This window comes from Lathyrus oleraceus, chromosome 3 (assembly GCF_024323335.1).
Source record: "Lathyrus oleraceus cultivar Zhongwan6 chromosome 3, CAAS_Psat_ZW6_1.0, whole genome shotgun sequence".
NCBI classification, from domain to species: domain Eukaryota; kingdom Viridiplantae; phylum Streptophyta; class Magnoliopsida; order Fabales; family Fabaceae; genus Lathyrus; species Lathyrus oleraceus.
The window spans coordinates 36,999,069-37,021,864 of NC_066581.1; the positions used below are offsets into that span (position 1 = coordinate 36,999,069).

At 40.4% G+C, this 22,796-nt stretch overlaps 1 non-coding gene across 1 annotated transcript; it reads right to left on the reverse strand.

Annotated features, from left to right (window-relative positions):
* Positions 1–1,806: 1,806 nt before the first annotated feature.
* TRNAI-UAU (transfer RNA isoleucine (anticodon UAU)) lies at positions 1,807–1,880 on the reverse strand. The gene has a single exon. It is a non-coding gene; the product is annotated as a tRNA-Ile (tRNA).
* Positions 1,881–22,796: the final 20,916 nt, after the last annotated feature.

Consider the following 22,796-nt stretch of genomic DNA (forward strand, 5'->3'; position numbering starts at 1 on the left):
CCTCCTATCGAGGTCTTCAAGCTAAGAAAGCGGTAAAAATATGGGAAAATGTAAAAGTACCACACGGATAAAGATCCGAAGTAACAGTAATTAACGGAACAAGGAACCCATAGATCTCTCAAGCTAGCACCATCAAAGAAAGTGAGTCAGTACAGGTAATTGGAATAAACCTCCAGGTGGTATCCGACAAATAAAGTGGAACACCAGGCAAACCATCTCTGCAAGAGTCATATGAGCCCTCACAAAACAAAACTCAACAAACAGATTAGAGAAACAAGATAGGGTAACCAAGAGTTGCCCCCAAATCAAAATGTAACCACATGAATCATGCCATTAAAATTCACAAAAAGCTCACAAAAAGCAACCAAGGGTATGAGGCCTAAACCTCTTGCCAAACACATGCATCAAAAGGGTATCAAATTTACCCATAATACCTCATACGTTCAGAGCATTCAAATTAAAAGCATAAAGTAATGGGAATAAGGCAAACCTGACTGAAGAGATCAATGAAATTGAATTGCCCGGTTGGGTTTGCAAAGCAATCTGAGGGTTTATATGAGAGGGAATTGGTTCTTTGCCTATGAGTTCCCTTTAGTCTCTGGAGGTTGCTCTGAACTCTGTTAGCTCTTCTCTCACTATCTTTTTCCTGCCAGGGTAATAGGAATGGAATAGGAATGGAATAGGAATGGAATAGGAATGGAATGAATGGAATAGGAATGGAATAGGAATGGAATGAAATTTTGTTTCACTGAAACTCTGAATTTATAACCTGATTTTGTGGACCTGTGGGCTCAAATGAGAGAGGCCCAAGTCCAAAATTTTCCTGTTATATTTTATTTATTTATTTATTTATTTTTCGTTTTTTGTTTTTTTTTTCATTTTTTTTTAAACACGTGGGCTTCGCCTAGCGAGCATGACAGTTCATGAACAAACTTTTGCTCCTTCAAGATTAACGTTTTGACTGACGAATAGACCCCATTTGAACTTGTTGGAAGTATCTTAAGCCATTCCCTTGTGTTGACTGATCATCTAGATAGAACCCACAAAGTGTCTTGGATGATACTCAAGCTTCAAACAAAAGATGTTAGTGACACATTTTTGTGCTTTTGGTTAGTAAACAAAAGTAAGAGAAACAATGATGTATAATTCAAGCATGCTTGGTGATCTCAAACCAATCACAAGGAGTCCCACCCAAAGGCAAAGGGAACCAAGATGCTAAAGATCCTTGAGGCAATGCAAATGCAATGTAATGATGCCATGAGAGATCTTAGGGTCAAAATTGGGGTCTTACAGTGTGTAATGATGCAAATGATATATGGTGTTTGTTTGAACGAAAGTTGTTGTGGAAATTTATTTGTGAAAGGCTTGATAGGAAAGTTCCAATTTATATCTTTATTTTATTTAAACAGATAATCAAGGGTGATTACTTATGGTTTCCTCAGAGCGGCTTCATCATCCCCAAGGAGTTATACTACTTATAAGGAAGCATGAATAGATTTTATATATGGTATCGGTACATCTAACGTGAATACACTGAATGAAAATACAATACAAAGAATTAATCTTATAAATGAAAAACTTTGATAAATAATTAAAATATTAACCGATTAAATAGCTCAATATAAATGACTTATCATTTATGTAATGTGACCTAACTCGTTAAACCTAAAATAAGAAATTTTTTTAATTTGATTTGTATTCAAAAATGAAGGTATAGATTAATCTAACATCCTTAAATACAAATTATACAATCATATAGGTTTATCATTAAAAATGGGTAGGTAACATCATAAAACCAAAAAGAATAGGTCCCGGCGGGGCTCGAACCCGCGACCTTCGGCTCATAAGACCAATGCTCTAACCAACTGAGCTACGGGACCAATTCATAAACTTTATTAAATATTATAAAATTAAATAAATTCATCATTGAATTTAAGGAAAAAATTGTATGATCTAGGAATTGATTTATAAGGAACAATAAAAAAAAATAGTTTTAGGTGTTAAACCAAATATGGTTTGAAGAACATACAACTCTAATTGTGGAGTTTTGATGATAATAACAAAATTGAGAATAATTGGTACTTTAATGAGTTTGTTTTCATGTGTAGAACAACTGACAGTGTTGTCGCTCCCCGGATTTCCCGAATCCAAGTACAAACGCGAAAAGAGTGGCGCAGAAAAAGAGTAGAGTCGCCAGCTATGTACTCTTATCCCAAGAGGAGGGAAAGGTAGTACTGCTCAACCAAGAGGGAACGGATAAAACAAAGTCTCGATCCAAAGAAAACCAAGTAAGGGGGCCGGTTACGTGAAGGGAAGGTTATCACACCCCTTCACGTCTGTGGTACTCCACAGGATCCATGTTTGCTATTTATGTCTAAAGTGTGTGTATAAAAGGTCCTATATGCGATGCGAAAGAGAGAAAATCAAAGTAGGGAAAAGAAAGAGTTATTGCTTGCACAGGCCCTACCCTGCTGCATACGTATCTCAAGAAGGACTGAGAATCAGAGCACCGTAGCTCGGCTAACCTATTTTTGTTTGTTTTATGTTTTTTAGATGAACAACGTTACTACGCAATCTACCGGATGCTCGACCTTTGGAGACTTACCCACCTGTAGTAGAAGGAGTTAACGTGTTCTTAAGTAAAGAAAATCAAAGAGTTTGTTTGTGTTTTAGGAATGCTCATGCGAAAAGGAAGTCCTAGACGAAGGAACCGTGCTACCTTAATTGACATGCAAACGAGAGACTATATGAAGCCTAGCAGTCCTATGGGGAGACAATCACACCACACAAAAACATATAGCATAAAGTAAACACACCAACAAAGGGGCTCAAACATACATGGGTAGGGCTTTAGTCAAGAGGGGTCATATCAACCTCGACAAACAAGCCATGGAAAGGTAATCAAATGGGCTCTTAACCACTGACATTGAACGTCAGGGTGAGCAGATCAACAGGGTAATGAGGATACGACCTCATAGCTCTTAACCCTAGACAGGGTGAGCTCATGACAAAGCGTGGGGGTTCAGAAAGATGGAACCCTATCCACTGACTGACCGGACAAAAGATCTTGGGCTTTTGTTCTGAAGCATCGACACGTAGTGCGAGCATAAAGAACGAAACACTGAATAACGGGGGATTGACTACTAATCCCTTTTATCCGTCAATTGCCTCTTCATGGAGGTCTTTGGCACTGGTGCCTCCTCTTGGAGGTCTTTGGGCACAAAAGTAAACACACAAAACATTGCCTCCTGTAACACCCTTCTACCCAAACGACATATTTAAATAGATTATCAGAGTACAACATGTAGAAGAGTTTACATTTCTTACAACATAACAATTATCGCATCACAACATAAAACATATTATTTATTTTATTAAAACTTCGCAGCGGACAACAACATTAATATTATCATTCATCATATAACAATTCATAATAATGGTTCAACATTATCTCAACAAAACATCTCAACATGTTAGTCATCATAAACAACGTAAATAATAATCAATTATCTATCGAATCCCATAACCCCGGTGTCACATGACCAGAGCATTTGACTCGACTCTGTAGAATAACTCTACACTTATTCTTCAAACCTCAACAATAGCTACTCCTCTTTATCTGCACATTGCTCATCATAGATGAACATAAACACATGCAGAAGGGGTGAGAATTACATTATTAAATAATAATATAACGACAGAAATATAAACATAAATATATTTCACATATGCCAACACAGCTCATCATAATCATCATAATCAACATATTCATGAACATCAACAAAACGACATATCAAATGCAATGCACACACCCATGCATGACTCAACACGACTCGGTATACCCATTTTGTGACCGACTACAGGATCACCACTCCCAGATTCATCACCATAGAATCCGAGTTCCCCGCAAGGAACCAAGCCTCTCAACAAGCCCGGAGTCAACAACATCATTGGAACTCAGTCCGTTCATCACTAGGCATCGGCCTTTCATGAATGCATGCACACCAAGCATGCATCATAATCAACATAGCAACAACAGCATCATATAGTCATGTTATCATCATCATTAACACATTCTATCACAAAAGCATATCACATCATGCCACATAATCAAACACAGTATTATCACACTCTACTAATATCTATACCACTCAAAGCAACGTGAAATGATCCCTCGTATACCATGCATCAGCTAAGTTACCTCGCTCAGCCTAAACAACCAAAACTGCACAACAACAGCCCAGGAAAGATCACAAGTCTGCCCATACGCGTATTGCCTATGCCCATACGCGTATTGCCCACGCCTGACCAAATTCATACGCGTATTGCCCATGCCATACGCGTATGCTACGCGTATCACATTCCCATACGCGTACCAACAGAGACCAAAACACGTTCAAAACATCATCTTCCTCATCCATACGCGTATTGCCTAGTGCCATACGCGTACCAGCAATCTCATACGCGTATTGCCTAGTGCCATACGCGTATGACCAGAAACCAGATTTCCAGATCTGCAACGGCTTTCTCTGCTACGAGATCTATCCAAATTCATCCTTCCACAGTCCAAATTTCACACAAAATCACTCATATCATTTAATACAAATAGTCCCCTATTCGATTTCACAAATCCTAACATCATTGCATATAATTTCTACGAATTCCTTCGATTAAAATCCCAATTTCGTTCATCCAATAATTCATCATTTTCAGCATATTATTGTTTAATAAGGTTCAGACCCCTTACCTCTTTGGATTGAAGGAAGCTCTGAGCAATCTTTGGCCTTTTCCTCTTCCTTCTCTTTCTCTTCAGCGTTTCTCCCCCTTTCTCTGACTCTGAGGCAAAACACGTGAAACAACCTGAGTCCTCACTTTGGCCTCTTTTATCCAATTTCCCCTTTTACCCTTCCACTCTTCATATTCCATTTATTTTATTTATTTAATTATTATTAAAATAAATAACATCTATAATAATAATAAAAATAATCCAATAATTCAACTTTATTTAATTAAATTAATAAAATAATATTAACTCAATTAAATAATTCTCTTATTTTAATCGGGGTGTTACAACTCTCCCCCACTAAAAGAGTTTTCGTCCTCGAAAACATACCTCAAGTAAATAGAGCCGGATACGACTCCTTCATCTGATCTTCACGCTCCCAAGTCAAGCTCTCACCAGCTGGACCTCCCCAAACAACTTTCACTAGAGCAATCTTCTTACCTCTCAGGGTCTTCTCTTCTCGGTCATCTATCCGAATTGGCAACACCTCGACGGTCAAATTATCCCTCACCTGGATATCATCCAACTGAACAACATGCGAAGGATCCGCAATATATTTTCTCAACTGAGATACATGAAACACATCATGCAGATTAGAAAGCGACGGCGGTAAAGCTATCCGATACGCCATTTCCCCAACCCTCTTCAAAATCTGATACGGACCCACAAACCTCGGAGTAAGCTTTTTAGACTTTAAAGCTCTACCCACACCTGTCGTCGGAGTAACTCTCAAGAACACATGATCTCCCTCTTGGAACTCAAGTGCCTTTCTCCTGTTATCATGATAACTCTTCTGACGACTCTGAGAAATCTTCATTTTCTCCTGAATCATCTTAACCCTTTCAGTCGTCTGCTGCACAATCTCAGGTCCGAGTACAACACTCTCACCTGATTCATACCAACACAATGGAGTTCTACACCTCCTACCATACAATGCTTCATATGGAGCCATACCGATACTAGCATGAAAACTATTATTATAAGTAAACTCCACCAACGGCAAATAACTATCCCAAGAACCACTCTGCTCCAACACACAAGCTCTCAACAAATCCTCCAAGGATTGGATAGTTCTTTCAGTCTTACCATCAGTCTGAGGATGATAAGCTGAACTCAACCTCAACTTAGTCCCCAACGCTTTCTGCAAACTTTCCCAAAATCTAGAAGTAAATCTGGGATCTCTATCAGACACAATACTGGATGGAATACCATGCAGCCTCACTATCTCCTCAATATACAACTCTGCCAACTTCTCTAAAGAGTGATTAATCTTCATCGGCAAGAAATGTGCCGACTTAGTCAATCGATCCACAATCACCCAAATAGAATCATTACCTTTCGTCGTCCTCGGCAATCCCTTCACAAAATCCATGGAAATGCTATCCCACTTCCATTCAGGAATCTTCAAAGGTTGCATCATACCTGCCGGTTTCTGATGTTCAATTTTTGACTTCTGACAAGTCAAACAGGCATACACAAACTTAGCAACATCTCTTTTCATACCAGCCCACCAAAACAACTTCTTCAAATCTTGATACATTTTAGTTGCACCTGGATGGATACTCAATCCACTCCTGTGGCCCTCTTCAAGAATACTCTTTTTCAATTCAGACACCTCAGGAACACAAACTCTACCTTTAAATCGCAGGATGTCATTCTCATCAATCTCAAAATTACCACCATTACCCTGGTTAACCATAGTAATATGATCAACTAGAGCGACATCAACTTGCTGACCATTCCGAATATCTTCCAGAATTCCACTAGTCAACTTCAGCATACCCAACTTTACACTATCAGCGGAAACTTCACAACCCAAACTCATATCACGGAACTGTTCAATTAACTCAAGCTCCCGAACCATCATCATAGACATATGTAGAGACTTTCTACTCAGCGCATCTGCAACTACATTAGCCTTACCGGGATGATAACTCAATTCAAAGTCAAAATCCTTCAGTAATTCTAACCACCTTCTCTGCCTCATATTTAACTCTTTCTGATCAAACAGATACTTCAGACTCTTGTGATCACTGAACACTTCGAATCTGGAACCATACAGATAATGCCTCCACATTTTCAACACAAATACAACAGCTGCAAGTTCTAGATCATGCGTAGGATAATTCCTCTCATGAACTTTCAACTGTCTAGAAGCATAAGCTACAACTTTACCATTCTGCATCAAAACACCACCAAGACCCATCAAGAAGCATCACAATAGACAACGAAGGACTCACCAGGATTAGGCAAGATCAACACTAGAGCACTGGTCAACCGCCTCTTCAGCTCCACAAAACTCGCTTCACAAGCTGTATCCCACACATATACTTGACCCTTCTTAGTCAACTGCGTCAACGGCAATGCCAACTTAGAGAAGCCTTCAATAAATCTGCGATAATAACCAGCTAACCCCAGAAAACTGCGTATCTCAGTAGCAGACTTCAGAGTCTCCCACTGTAATACGGCATCAACTTTAGCAGGATCAACAGAAATCCCACCACTCGAAATCACATGGCCAAGGAAACTCACTTCCTTCAACCAGAACTCACATTTAGATAACTTTGCATATAATTTCTTTTCTCTTAACACCTGCAAAACAATTCTCAGATGTCCCGCATGCTCTTCTTCCGTCTTAGAATATATCAATATATCATCTATGAACACCACAACAAAATTATCAAGGTACGGATGAAATATACGATTCATATATTCCATAAACACACCTGGAGCATTAGACACACCGAACGGCATCACAGTGTATTCATAATGACCATACCTCGTACGGAAAGCAGTCTTCGCAATATCATCTGACTTCACTCGGATCTGATGATAACCCGACCGCAAATCAATCTTACTGAAAACATGAGCTCCAACCAACTGGTCCATCAAATCATCAATCCTCGGCAATGGATACCGATTCTTGATAGTCACCTTATTCAACTGCCGGTAATCGACACACAACCTCATCGTACCTTCTTTCTTCTTCACTAACAATACTGGTGCACCCCAAGGAGAAACACTTGGACGCACAAACTTCTTCTCAAGCAATTCTTCAAGTTGCTTCTTCAATTCAACTAATTCAGTTGCCGACATTCTATAAGGAGACATCGACACCGGACTCGTACCTGGTACTAAGTCAATGGCAAATTCGACTTCCCGCTCTGGAGGTAATTCACTTACATCCTCCGGAAACACATCTTGAAATTCACAGACAACAGGCAAATCTACACCCACTACTTTCTTATCCGCTTGCAGAGACGCAAATAAAGCGAATATCTGAGCTTCATCTTTCACAAAATCCCCCACCTGCTTAGCAGATAGAAATCTTGCCTCATCATACTCACCAACTTCAGAAAACCGCACCGTCTTCCTATAGCAGTTGATAAACACGCCATAGAATTCTAGCCAATTCATTCCCAGAATAATATCAATTTGGTGCAAGGGTAAGCACACCAAATCAACCACGAACTCTCTCTCAAAGATCGTCAAATGACAACCTCGACAGACAACAGAAGTCTTCACAGAACCATTAGCAGGAGTATCTATCACCATACTTCCGCCTAGGGATGACATAATCACACCAATCCTGGTCGCACACTCATACGAAATGAACGAATGAGTAGCACCAGTGTCAACAATAGCAAGCAATTCAACATTATTAATCAAGCAAGTACCTTTAATCAGATTATCTTCTTTAGGAGCTTCAGCCCCACTCAGAGCAAACACCCTACCAGTAGTATGAGCTGCAGTAGCCGCCTTCTTCGGTTTCGAGCACTGCGAACTGATATGGCCTTTCTCGCCACAATTAAAACATGTCGGACCAGCATCCTTACATTCCGTAACTCTATGACCAGCCTGACCGCATCGGAAACATCTCAGCACTTTCTTGGTACAGCTATCCGCACGGTGGCCTGGCTCGCCACACTTGAAACATTTACCAGCTATGGGAGATCCTCCTCCACTTGGCTTCTTCTCCTCTACCACTTTCTGCTTACCTTTACCATTCGGAGATGCATAAGGACTACCACGATCCTTATTCTTCTTCTCACTAAGACTCTTGTAATGAGCAGTCCTAGCCTTGCTATCTTCATCAAATATCCTGCACTTATTAACCAGCGTAGGAAACCTACGAATCTCCTGGTAACCAATTCCTTGTTTGATCTCGGGACGCAACCCGTTCTCAAACTTGACACACTTGGATTCCTCAGCATCAGCATTATTATAATGAGGACAATACTGCACCAGCTCCTCAAACTTCGAAGCGTAATCAGAAACAGACATGTTACCCTGCTTCAGTCCCAGAAATTCCATCTCCTTCTTACATCGCACATCAGCAGGAAAATATTTCTCTAGAAAGACCGTCTTGAACCTTTCCCAAGTCATCTCAGCACCTGGTACTTCAATCCTCTGGCGAGTGTTATCCCACCAGTTTTCAGCCTCTTCAGATAACATATGCGTACCAAACTGCACCTTCTGTGCTTCAGTACACGTCATCACCCGGAAAATCTTCTCAATTTCCTTCAGCCAAATCTGAGCACCATCTGGATCATAGCGCCCTTTGAATGTAGGAGGGTTATTCTTCAGAAACCTTCCCAAATTCTTAAACTCGTCGACCGGCGGATTCTGCTGCGCCTGCATAGCCTGCGCCATAGCAGCCAAAGCCTCAGCAATCGCACGGTCATTTTCTCCAGCCATACTCTGCACGACACAACTACAACCGTTAAATATCGACAGTGTCATTTACACTAATCGACCAACAGGGAAAACATCACATTATGACTCGACTGGACTGACCATGCTCTGATACCACTAATGTAACACCCTTCTACCCAAACGACATATTTAAATAGATTATCAGAGTACAACATGTAGAAGAGTTTACATTTCTTACAACATAACAATTATCGCATCACAACATAAAACATATTATTTATTTTATTAAAACTTCGCAGCGGACAACAACATTAATATTATCATTCATCATATAACAATTCATAATAATGGTTCAACATTATCTCAACAAAACATCTCAACATGTTAGTCATCATAAACAACGTAAATAATAATCAATTATCTATCGAATCCCATAACCCCGGTGTCACATGACCAGAGCATTTGACTCGACTCTGTAGAATAACTCTACACTTATTCTTCAAACCTCAACAATAGCTACTCCTCTTTATCTGCACATTGCTCATCATAGATGAACATAAACACATGCAGAAGGGGTGAGAATTACATTATTAAATAATAATATAACGACAGAAATATAAACATAAATATATTTCACATATGCCAACACAGCTCATCATAATCATCATAATCAACATATTCATGAACATCAACAAAACGACATATCAAATGCAATGCACACACCCATGCATGACTCAACACGACTCGGTATACCCATTTTGTGACCGACTACAGGATCACCACTCCCAGATTCATCACCATAGAATCCGAGTTCCCCGCAAGGAACCAAGCCTCTCAACAAGCCCGGAGTCAACAACATCATTGGAACTCAGTCCGTTCATCACTAGGCATCGGCCTTTCATGAATGCATGCACACCAAGCATGCATCATAATCAACATAGCAACAACAGCATCATATAGTCATGTTATCATCATCATTAACACATTCTATCACAAAAGCATATCACACCATGCCACATAATCAAACACAGTATTATCACACTCTACTAATATCTATACCACTCAAAGCAACGTGAAATGATCCCTCGTATACCATGCATCAGCTAAGTTACCTCGCTCAGCCTAAACAACCAAAAACTGCACAACAACAGCCCAGGAAAGATCACAAGTCTGCCCATACGCGTATTGCCTATGCCCATACGCGTATTGCCCACGCCTGACCAAATTCATACGCGTATTGCCCATGCCATACGCGTATGCTACGCGTATCACATTCCCATACGCGTACCAACAGAGACCAAAACACGTTCAAAACATCATCTTCCTCATCCATACGCGTATTGCCTAGTGCCATACGCGTACCAGCAATCTCATACGCGTATTGCCTAGTGCCATACGCGTATGACCAGAAACCAGATTTCCAGATCTGCAACGGCTTTCTCTGCTACGAGATCTATCCAGATTCATCCTTCCACAGTCCAAATTTCACACAAAATCACTCATATCATCTAATACAAATAGTCCCCTATTCGATTTCACAAATCCTAACATCATTGCATATAATTTCTACGAATTCCTTCGATTAAAATCCCAATTTCGTTCATCCAATAATTCACCATTTTCAGCATATTATTGTTTAATAAGGTTCAGACCCCTTACCTCTTTGGATTGAAGGAAGCTCTGAGCAATCTTTGGCCTTTTCCTCTTCCTTCTCTTTCTCTTCAGCGTTTCTCCCCCTTTCTCTGACTCTGAGGCAAAACACGTGAAACAACCTGAGTCCTCACTTTGGCCTCTTTTATCCAATTTCCCCTTTTACCCTTCCACTCTTCATATTCCATTTATTTTATTTATTTAATTATTATTAAAATAAATAACATCTATAATAATAATAAAAATAATCCAATAATTCAACTTTATTTAATTAAATTAATAAAATAATATTAACTCAATTAAATAATTCTCTTATTTTAATCGGGGTGTTACACCTCCTATCGAGGTCTTCCAGCTAAGAAAGCGGTAAAATGCTGGAAAGATGTAAAAGGGATCAAGAGATCTACCACACGGATAAATATCCAAAGTAACAACAACTAAAGAAACAAGAAACCCAGAGATCTCTCAAGCTAGCACCATCAAAGAAAGCAAGTCAGCAAAGCAATCAGAATAAATATCCAAATGGTATCCCACAAATAAAGTGGAATACTAAGCAAGCTATCTCTTCAAGAGTCATGTGAGCCCTCACAAAAACTCAACAAACAAGTTAGAATAACAAGATGGGGTGCAATCATGAGTTGCACCAACAAAAGAATCATAGCAACAACAGTGTCAGGTAAACAGTGCACGAATGCAATAGAAAGCATGTCATAACAAAGCATGAATGATGAAAGGAGGATGCAATAGCACCAAGTCAGAAGTGACATCAATTCAATAAGTGTCTCACGAACTCAACTCAACAAGATCAAAGCAAAAGCACTAAACATCCAAAGATGCATCAAAGTCAAACAAGTCAACATACAAGTTCAAAGTGCTTTAATTTCAACAATGAGTCATAAAAGGTAAAGACATGAGGCAAGGGTCAAGTATTAGACAATCAAGCACAAAAACAGAACCAAATGGCTCCTAAAATATCAATCAAAAATCATTTAAATCCAACTTAGCAAAGTGGAAGTCAATCATGTCCAAAGCACCTCAAAATGCGACAAAAGCATTATAGACAAATTCATGCAATTATGTGTCAAGATGAAACGAACATGGCAACAAGGTATGCACATCATAAGCATTTCAAATGAGCTATGTAGTCAATATGCAAACCCCCAAGTTCATATCATAAGCATAGAATCACTTTTGGACCAAAATCGAACAAAGTGTATCATGAAACTCTAATGCGTCTTTCATGCTCAAATGAATGCAAAAAGGAGCTCGTTATGAATAAATGCACAAATACTTGATAGAAGCATCATAGAACAGGGGAGAGCACATGTGCAAAGGCACCAAACCAGAATCAAAGTGTAACCACATGAATCATGCTATTAAAGTTCACAAAAGTTCACAAAAACAACCAAGGGTAGGAGGCCTAAACCTCTTGTCAAACAAATGCATCAAAAGGGTATCAAAACTCAAAGTCAGGGGGCAAGGCTCCACACATCAAGACATGAAATACACACTAAAACACGTGCAAAAGGATTGGTTTCAACATTCAAAGGAAGTGGCACAAGTGCCTCATGCTAAGCAAGCATCAAAATAAGGACTAAAATGCAAACATCAACTTCAAAACTCCAAATCAAAATGAAAATGCATCCTATATTCATGGGAATTTAAAACAAGGTTCCAATAAGCATGTATAAACATCATGCAAAAAATCAGGAGCATCCAAATTCATTTGATATGAAAACAAAAATCATGAAATTGAGAATGCAAAAACATGTCCTAAAATGCAACATTTAAGTTCATGTGTCAAACCCTAGCAAAATGACAGAGAAAATAATCAAACCAGTTACCACATCTTAGTATCATGTATGAGGATGGTGTATACCAAGGCTTGGGTCAGAATGATTAAAATATGGGATTTCATGAAGGTTTGAATGCAAATGGTCAAAAATGCACATAAATGAATCAGAAATTCATATTAAATTCCACGTGTCATGAAATAATTGGGCAATGGTACCAAAAAATCAAGGACTCATCAGAGATCACTCACAAAAAATTTCAGATTTTTTTGAGTATTTTTGCTATTTTTAAAAAATAAAGTAAAACGAGATGAAATATGTACATGGCGTGTGACACATATGCAACAATGTCAATTGGTCACACAAGCCACTTAAGTGACTAATAAAAAATAAATAAAAATGAAAATCAGAAAAATTATGGGCCTTTGGATCAAAATCAAAGTCAAAGCGATCTAACGGCTATGGGGTCGTCTTCTTCCTCAAGACACTCTGGCCATGAATAGTAACGCCGATAGGATTCCGGCCACCTCCGGCGGCGGCCTCCTCCACGTGCGGCCCGGAACTTCACGACAATGGGGCTACCCCCCCCCCCCCCCCCCCCCCCCCCCCTCCTAAACCATATGCTAGGAACTCAAAAATCACATTAGTTTTTCATGAATCCTCACCAATCTCTCAAATCACAACCAACAAGTTTGAACATCAAAACTTTAAATCAAGATTTCTCACTCAATATTGCATCATTTTAAAAAGTAAACACATCTACATCATCACCATAGCATGTAGTTTCATTTAGGTATAAGAAATGAGCGAAATAAGAGAGTCGAAATTTGAGTTACCAGAAATGGCGCCTTCCAAAACTTCAGTATGGTGATGAGATAAGCTCCAGAATACCTCCCTTGAACTTCTATGAATGTTTGCTACCCTTGGTTGTGCTTGAAACGGTCCAGATCTTGAGATTCAAGAAGCAACCTCCATTAAAGCTCTGTTTAGAAACTGCTTGGAATGGCTCAAATGAAGGGTGGTTTGTGATCCTTAGAGTCTGTAGATCAAGAATATGCTATTGGTTTTCATTTTCCATGGATGTACGGAGAGATTTGATGAGAATCGAGTATGAGATGATTTTTGGAAAGTGAGTTTTTCAGAGTGTATGGAGGTTGCACGAATTAGGGTTTTGCTTAATCACATTTTCAGAGTTTATCCCCTCATTTTTGTGGCTTGGTGGGCTCAAATGAAAGAGGTTCAAGTCCATCATCCTTTTTTCTATTTTAGGAAACACCCCCCTTATTTGCTCATCTTGGGCCGACCATTCATGAAGACCGCGTGAATGATGATAGATGTTGATGACGGTTTAATGAAGGTCAGAGTCCAAAATGAGGAAGTAACATTCGATCTATTCGAAGCAATGAAGCACTCAAAAGATAGAAATGATAGCTTTCGCATCGATGTGACCGAAGACGCTATTTTGGAAGTTTCAAAGCATATTCATGAGATATCTCCTATGGAGTTAGCTCTTGACGACTCATTGGAGGTTTTCACCGTTGAAGAAGAGCTAGCTCTTGAGGAATGCTTAAAGGAACTTGATAGTTTAGACGACCTACAACCGTGGGAAGTAGAGGAAGAAGACTTGAAGAAGGAGGTTATTGACGAAAAAGCGCCTATTGAATTGAAAATACTACCCTCTACTTTGAAATATGTATTCCTAGATGAGACCGAGGCAAAGCCGGTCATCATAAGCAACCTTTTGACAAATGAAGAAGAAGCCCGTCTGATCACCGTGCTAAAAACAAATCAAGAAGCCATGGGTTGGACTCTTTCCGATCTAAAAGGAATTAGTCCCTCCTATTGTATGCACAAGATTTTGATGGAAGAGGATTTCAAGCCGGTAGCTCAACCACAACGCCGCTTAAATCCTACCATGAAGGAGGTTGTTCGAAAGGAAGTTGTAAAGCTGTTGGATGCGGGGATGATTTACCCGATCTCGGATAGTCCGTGGGTTAGTCCTGTGCACGTGGTTCCGAAGAAGGGTGGAATTACTGTAATCCGAAATGACAAGGATGAATTGATCCCTACTAAAGTTGCAACGGGGTGGAGAATGTGTATTGATTATAGGCGGTTGAATACCGCGACTCCAAAGGACCATTTTCCACTCCCATTCATGGATCAAATGCTCGAAAGACTCTCGGGCCAACAATACTATTGTTTTTTGGACGGCTACTTCGGGTACAACCAAATTGCGGTTGACCCGACCGATCATGAGAAGACGGCTTTCACGTGTCCGTTTGGAGTGTTCGCATACCGAAAAATGCCCTTTGGGCTGTGCAATGCACCGACGACTTTCCAACGATGTGTGCAAGCCATTTTTGCCGATCTGATAGAGAAAACAATGGAAGTCTTCATGGATGACTTCTCGGTATTTGGTGGGTCTTTTAGTCTATGCTTGGCAAACTTGAAAATGGTGTTGGAAAGATGTGTGAAGACCAATTTGGTGCTTAATTGGGAGAAGTGTCGCTTCATGGTGACCAAGGGGATCGTGCTAGGCCACAAAGTCTCTAGAAGGGGGCTTGAAGTGGATAGAGCTAAGGTTGAAGTGATAGAAAAATTACCTCCTCCGGTGAATGTGAAGGGCATCCGTAGCTTTTTGGGGCACGCTGGGTTCTATCGGCGCTTTATCAAGGACTTCTCAAAGGTGGCTAAGCCTTTGAGCAATTTGCTCGCTAAGGACCAGGTATTTCTCTTAACCGATGATTGTTTGCAAGCTTTTGAGATTTTAAAAGAAAAATTGGTTACCGCTCCAATAATAGTCGCTCCCAATTGGAATGAAAATTTTGAACTAATGTGTGATGCGAGCGACTACGCAGTTGGAGCGGTACTTGGCCAAAGAAAAGATAAAAACTTTCATGCGATACATTATGCAAGTAAGGTTCTTAACGAGGCTCAAATAAACTATGCCACTACGGAAAAAGAACTACTTGCAATAGTGTATGCACTAGAAAAGTTTAGGTCTTATCTTATAGGGTCTAAAGTCGTAGTGTATACCGACCACGCGGCGATTAAATATCTGCTAACCAAAGCAGATTCGAAGCAAAGGCTCATCCGTTGGATCCTCTTGTTACAAGAATTTGATGTGGAAATCAAAGACAAGAAGGGGTCGGAAAATTTGGTGGCGGATCATTTATCCCGCTTAGTGAATGTGGAGGTTACAGCGTCTGAGAAGGAAATCCGGGAAGAATTTCCTGATGAAAAACTGTTTAAAGTTCAAGTTAGGCCGTGGTTTGCAGACTTTGCGAACCACAAGGCTAGTGGTTTTGTGCCTCCCGACCTAACTTCGAACCAAAAAAGGAAGTTTCTTTCGGATGCCAAGTATTATGTTTGGGATGACCCGTACTTGTTTAAGTTGGGTAGTGATAACCTATTAAGGAGATGCGTCACTGGCGATGAAGCGCAGAGCATCCTTTGGCATTGTCACAACTCGCCTTACGGCGGACACTATAATGGGGTGAGAACGGCCACTAAAATCCTCCAATCGGGATTTTATTGGCCCACCATTTTCAAAGACGCACACACCCATGCGCAAAGTTGTGATAGTTGCCAGAGAAGCGGTGGGATAGGTAAGAGAGATGAGATGCCTCTCCAAAATATACAAGAAGTCGAAGTATTTGATTGTTGGGGCATCGATTTTGTAGGACCATTCCCGCCCTCTTATGGGAACGAGTATATGCTTGTCGCAGTTGACTACGTTTCTAAGTGGGTTGAGGCGATTGTCTCACCTCGGGCGGACGCGAAAACGGTGATAAATTTTTTGAAGAAAAACATATTTTCCCGTTTCGGAACCCCCCGAGTGTTGATAAGTGACGGAGGGTCACACTTTTGTAATGCACCGTTGGAAAGCATTTTAAAACATTACGGTGTATCACATAGGGTGACAACTCCGTATCACCCACAGGCGAATGGGCAAGCCGAGGTCTCTAATCGAGAAATTAAGAGAATTCTCGAAAAAACTGTGTCTAATTCAAAAAAGGAGTGGTCCCAAAAATTGGATGAGGCGTTATGGGCATACCGTACCTCCTTTAAAGCTCCAATTGGCCTAACTCCCTTTCAATTGGTGTTTGGTAAAACTTGCCATTTGCCAGTTGAATTGGAGCACAAAGCCTTGTGGGCCCTGAAATATTTAAATTTTGAAAATGAGTTGGCCGGTGACAAAAGGAAGGTGCAACTACTTGAGTTGGAAGAGATGCGCAATGCCGCATATCACTCAAGTTGGTTGTACAAAGAAAAGGCAAAAAAGTACCACGACAAGAAGCTCCGAAGCAAAGAATTTGCGCCCGGACAGTTGGTCCTATTGTTCAACTCCAGGTTGAAATTGTTTCCGGGAAGTTGAAATCAAAATGGTCCGGGCCATTTCGGGTGAAAGAGGTGAAGGAGTACGGGGCTATTGTCATTGAAGACATGGACAAGAAAGATAGTTGGACCGTGAATGGCCAACGATTGAAAGTTTATCTCGGCGGTCATGTGGATCGCGAGAGCTGTGCAATTCCGTTGGATGCTCCTCTGTGAGCATCACACCGTCGAGCTTAGCCGACGTTAAACAAGCGCTTGTTGGGAGGCACCCCAACATTGTAAGTATTTACTGCTTTTTCTGTGTGTTGTGATGGGATTCGAAGTGCTAGCACCTTGCTGAATGAACCTGAACTGCTGCCTTTGAAAAGGCAATTGCTGTCATGCTCGCTTGCTGCTCGCTAGGCGAGGCAGTAGCGAGCTGATTCGCTAGCTGCTCGCTAGGCGAAGCAGCAGCGAGCGCTGCATGACAACACTTATTAAAAATCTCAGCAGGGCACTCATTTTGGCCCAAACACAACTTTTCTGTTTTTCAACTCTGCTGAGGAAAATTTTAACCGAGCACTCTCCACACTCTCTCATTTTCATCTCTCTCACTAACACTCTATCCCTATTTGGAAGATTGCAAACCCTACTCCACTTCACATTTCAATCAATCCATGTAACTAAGGTTTGCCCTACTACATTTTCTGTATGTTTGAACTCTGTTATTTCCGATTTGGATGTCAATTAGGATGAGTTGTTGTATGGGAAACTTTAGGTTTGCATGTGGGATTTTAGGTTTTGCAATTGGGGATTTTAGGTTTTGCATGTAAATGTGTAATCCCCAATAGCATAGAACGTTCGTTTAATTGATAAATCATTAGGTTCTGAAATTGAAACCATTAGAATGTGGGTTTTGGGAAAGATTCTCTGAAAATGCTGCAGAACCCAAAAACCCGTAAGGTTCGCTAGCAACTCGCTAGGCGAACCAGGGGCGAGCATTCGCTGCCACTTCGCTAGGCGAAGCAGCAACGAGCATGACAGTTCTTTAAATTTTGGTTTTGCTGTCTAATCTGTTTGGTGTGTGTTGTTTCCTTTTATATTTTGCAGATGGAATCAAGTTCTGGAAATTCAAAGAAGAGAAAGGGAACGAGCACTTCCCGTCCAGTAACGATCCAATTTGATAACGACAAGTTTGTCGGCCCGAAGCAGGCCGCCAGGTACATTGCTTTGGAGAAACAGAAAATTCTTCCGGAGAAGCGATTCCTCATCAACCCCCAAGGCACAAACAAAGCATTTGCCGGGTTGATTGACACAAAGAAGTGGGATCGGTTAATTTCCCCACTCGAGCACTATGATATAGCAACGGTGCGTGAGTTTTATGCAAACGCACTGCCTGATGACGACGAGCCCTTTACTTGGATATCTAGAGTGGCCGACCGTCCAGTTGCATTTGATAGGGATGCCATTAATCGAGTCCTTGGTGAGCCGCTCCAGCTGGGAGCTGAGGAGAGAGACACATACCACACTGATTTACGGCTTCACCGGGATGTTGGAGCCATTTCTGCCGCCCTGCTATTAAGAGGGAAATCTGTTGAGCTGAACCCATCTGGGGTTCCCATGAGGTATCATAGGGAGGACATGACTCCCTTGGCTCAACTGATTCTGCTGATGGTGCTGACAAACATCCAACCAAAGTCCCACACTTCTACAGTGCCGATCCCAGTGGCACATTTGGTTCACAATATCCTCTCCAACGTCCAGATCGATGTGGTGAGGATCATCGCTAATGAGCTTAAGTCCGTGATCGAAAGCGGGCTAAAGTCGGGGGCTCGTGTGAATTGTCCCCTAGCTTTCCCCTGCCTGATTATGAGCTTGTGCTTGCAAGCGAAGGTGAGACTACCCTCAAGGGGTCAAGTCAGGATCCCGCCACCTATCGATGACCGGTACATGGCCAAATATTGCAGGGCCAAGAATGCCAGAGGCAGTGCAGCTGCAAAGAGTACTCGGGCTTCTGATGGTCCTGGTACTTCTACTCCTGGACCAGATCCCTACCTGCAAGCTGTGTGCAATTACAATTTTGAATGGATGGCGGCAACCCAGCGTGCCATGATAGATATGCACGACTCTATGCAGCGGTTACAGCTGTAGGGAAGTGGTTCTCATGCCTTGATGACGCGTGAGCAGTTTCTGCTTAACGCCAACTGGCCTGTGGACAGGCCTGTGTATGGTGAGGGGTCGGGCGCTGGTGCGTCTTCTGGTGGTGCAGCTGCTGATGATGATGATGAGGAGGCTACCGGTTCTGAAGCCGGTAGCGAGGAGGATTCTGAGCCCTTGGAGGGTTAAGTTATTATATTTTTTAGTTTTTATGTTTATTTCTATTGTATTTTCGGATTCTGTATTTTGACTTTGGTTTTGTACTTTTGGGGTATTTTGTCCCCCACGAACAAATTTAAATTTTGAAGTTTATATTATTATTTATGTTTTAAATTTTGTTGTTTTAATAAATTTTTGGTTGATTGAGTGGCAAACCCTCTAGATTGGTTGCTCCTCAAAGAAGTACCCAATGAAGGTGCATCCGAGCTTGGATGGTAATGATAAGAATTAACAAGTGAATGAGGCTAAGGTACATGGTTACCTCCGGCTAGAATTTTAGAATGCATTAAGAACTTTACTCTTTTTGATAAATTGAATATTGTCTTTTTGCAACATAATTGAATGAATGTTTCATCTAGAACTTAAAACCACAAATTGTGAGGAAACCTCCATTGTACACTTAAATGCTGGATTCTAATAAGTTTTGTTGATTCATGCTTTGTCTTTTATTATTGTGAATATGTGGAAGCAATTAGAAATGATCAAGGCACTTGTTTTCTATCGAGCACAACTACATCCAAAAACAACTTACCTGTGAGCAGAGAGAGTATTCGTTAACCCCTTTGAGCTTAAACAATTGAATCTCAGCTTGAAATAAAGCGAGATTTCAAAAATCTTTTTTTTTACAACCCGGAAAATCTTGATTATTGTTCTTTTGCCGTAAAAAGTTAAGAGCATTCACTTAGGGTGAGTAAGAAATAAGTTGGGGAGAATCGGTAAGTACCACAACTCTTGGAAAAAAAAAATGAAAAACCGAGCAAGCATTGAAAATAAAAATATAGAAAAGAAACATCTGTTTTGTAAATATGATGTGAAAGAAAAGAACAAAAATAGAAAGAATGAAAATGAATGCTTGCTTGGAAGAAAAATAGTGAAAAATAAAAATTGAGTTGTGAAATAAGAGTTGTGAAGGTTTCAAATAAGAAACAAATGGAATGAAGTCGAGATGTGTGAATATGTGTACAGTGAATGTCTCTTTTGCATCGGCAATTTCGTTTTCAATAGACTTAGAAATGACCCTTGTTTGTTAACCTGACCAAGCTTCAACCGAAAAGCCCTTAGTGATCTTCGTGCTTCCACATTACCATTTATAATTGTTAGACATTGTATGAATTGAATTGATTTCTTCATTATTTGTTAGAGAGTGAGATTATTCCCGCGGTTGCAAACGCGTAATTTCTTCATTCCTTATTCGAAGAGGAGAGATAGGGTGATTCATTCAGAATAATATTGTTGTAGATAGATAAATATTTCGCATTGCTATTAAGTTTTAGTTCTTGTGTATTATTTTATTCGAACCGTTGGAAACTTGTATATGCTGATTCGCTTGTGTTTGAGCCGTTTTATCCAACTTCGGAGAAACCTTTTTCTTAAAGCAAATCCTCTTGTCCTTCAAGGGGCATACTTTGCTTGAGGACAAGCAAGAATCTAGTTGGGGAGAGTTGTTAGATGCCCAAAAGTGCTTATTTGAGCTATCATATGTGGGCATCTTTCACTCTATTTCCTTGCTAAAATGTCGAAACCACCTTTGTTTCAGATGAAATGCAATACAATGATAATCTATCTTGGTCCCCTTGATTTGTGTGTTATTATGCAGGAATTAGGCATGAAATAATAGAAAGTGAAGACACAAAGAATTTGGTAAAGGGACCAAATAAAACAAGCATTCATCAGCTTGCTCGCTAGGCGAGGTCTGTGGCGAAGCACTCGCTAGGCGAGCGTCCAGCGAGAGTCCAGCGAAATGCTCCAGGATTTTACAGTGGCAAACATGACCAAACTCACTAGGCGAGCCGCTAGCGAGGTGGGTAGCGAACACTTCCAGACTTGGTGAAAAGCGCAGCCAGCACTCACTCGCTAGGCGAGGCTCTAGCGAGTTCCCAGCGAGCATTCCAGTAGCAAAACCTCTCAACCTCGCTGGAGCGAGGGTTGAAGCGTGCTCTTCGCTAGGCGAAGGTTTTGTTCGCTAGGCGAACATGACAGTCTGAGATAGGCTGTTTCTTTGGGCGCAGGTGCCTCATGTGCCTCAATTAGACCCTCGCTAGGCGAGCCATTCTGCTCGCCTAGCGAGCATGACAGCCCAGTACAGCTCTATAAGTAGCAAGTGCCACTTTTTGGAGCCATACCTAGTTTTTCCATACTTTTGCACTTTTTCTAGATATTTTTACAGCATTGTTCTTAGAAGCTTTTGTGCCCTAAATTTCATTTCTCTTCATCTCTTAACCATCTTTTACAAAAAAAAGGTGGATTCCCATCCAATCTCGATTATTCGACTCGGATGTTGATCAACCTTCTTCCGAAACTTGCCGACCAAGCTACCATGAAAATGAGTAGCTAAGTCCTCCATTTGTCAAGGTTAGATGTAGATGATCATTAGCTTTGTGTGTAAATGTAAGGATCTTCATGTGTAAACTCTTTAATGGTGAATATATGATGAAAACTTTGTTCTTATTCAAAACTCTTTGTGTTGGTTTATGATCGAGAGATGTTTACCAACTCTTAACCTAGGTTTTCATCCAATCTTGTTTGTTAGCTAGAGATAGTAATGAATGATTTTGTTCACCATAAGGTTGAACCAAAAAGTTGTCATTTTGATAGGTTGTGTTAGAGATAAACAATCGATCAAAATAGGAAAACTCACAATGTGTGTTCGAGAGAAACACATTGGGAGGACTTTGTGAAATAATTTATCATCTAAAGGAGTTTATAAGATTGTTGACCGAACAAATACATGCAAAGTAATCGTTGAACCCTAACTTTGGCAATATTTCTCATATATTCAAATCAAACTTTTACCGCATTGTATTACCTTTTTATGCAAGATAACATGATTAAAAACCAAAACCACCTGTGTTACTTAAGCTAAGATTAATACAACCATCGAACGGCGGTGATATCTTACAATCCCTGTGGATACGATAACAAAAACCCGACACTTAAAATTACAACAAACAATGATCAAGCACAAAGAATATGAGGATGATCCATGACTTTAATCCACACTTAATGACACCTAGGATAAACTTATGCATCCATCCAAAGTACCTTAAGGGATCCATGATCAATTAGGAGGTAGATTTGAAATGATGAAAGTTCATCAAGTAACAATCCATACATCATGAACAAGATGGACATAAGCCATTCAATTGATCAAAGGGAAAAGAAGGAGATGAAGAAGACAAAAATAAGAGAAATCGCACCCAAATTGGACCAAAAGTTTGATC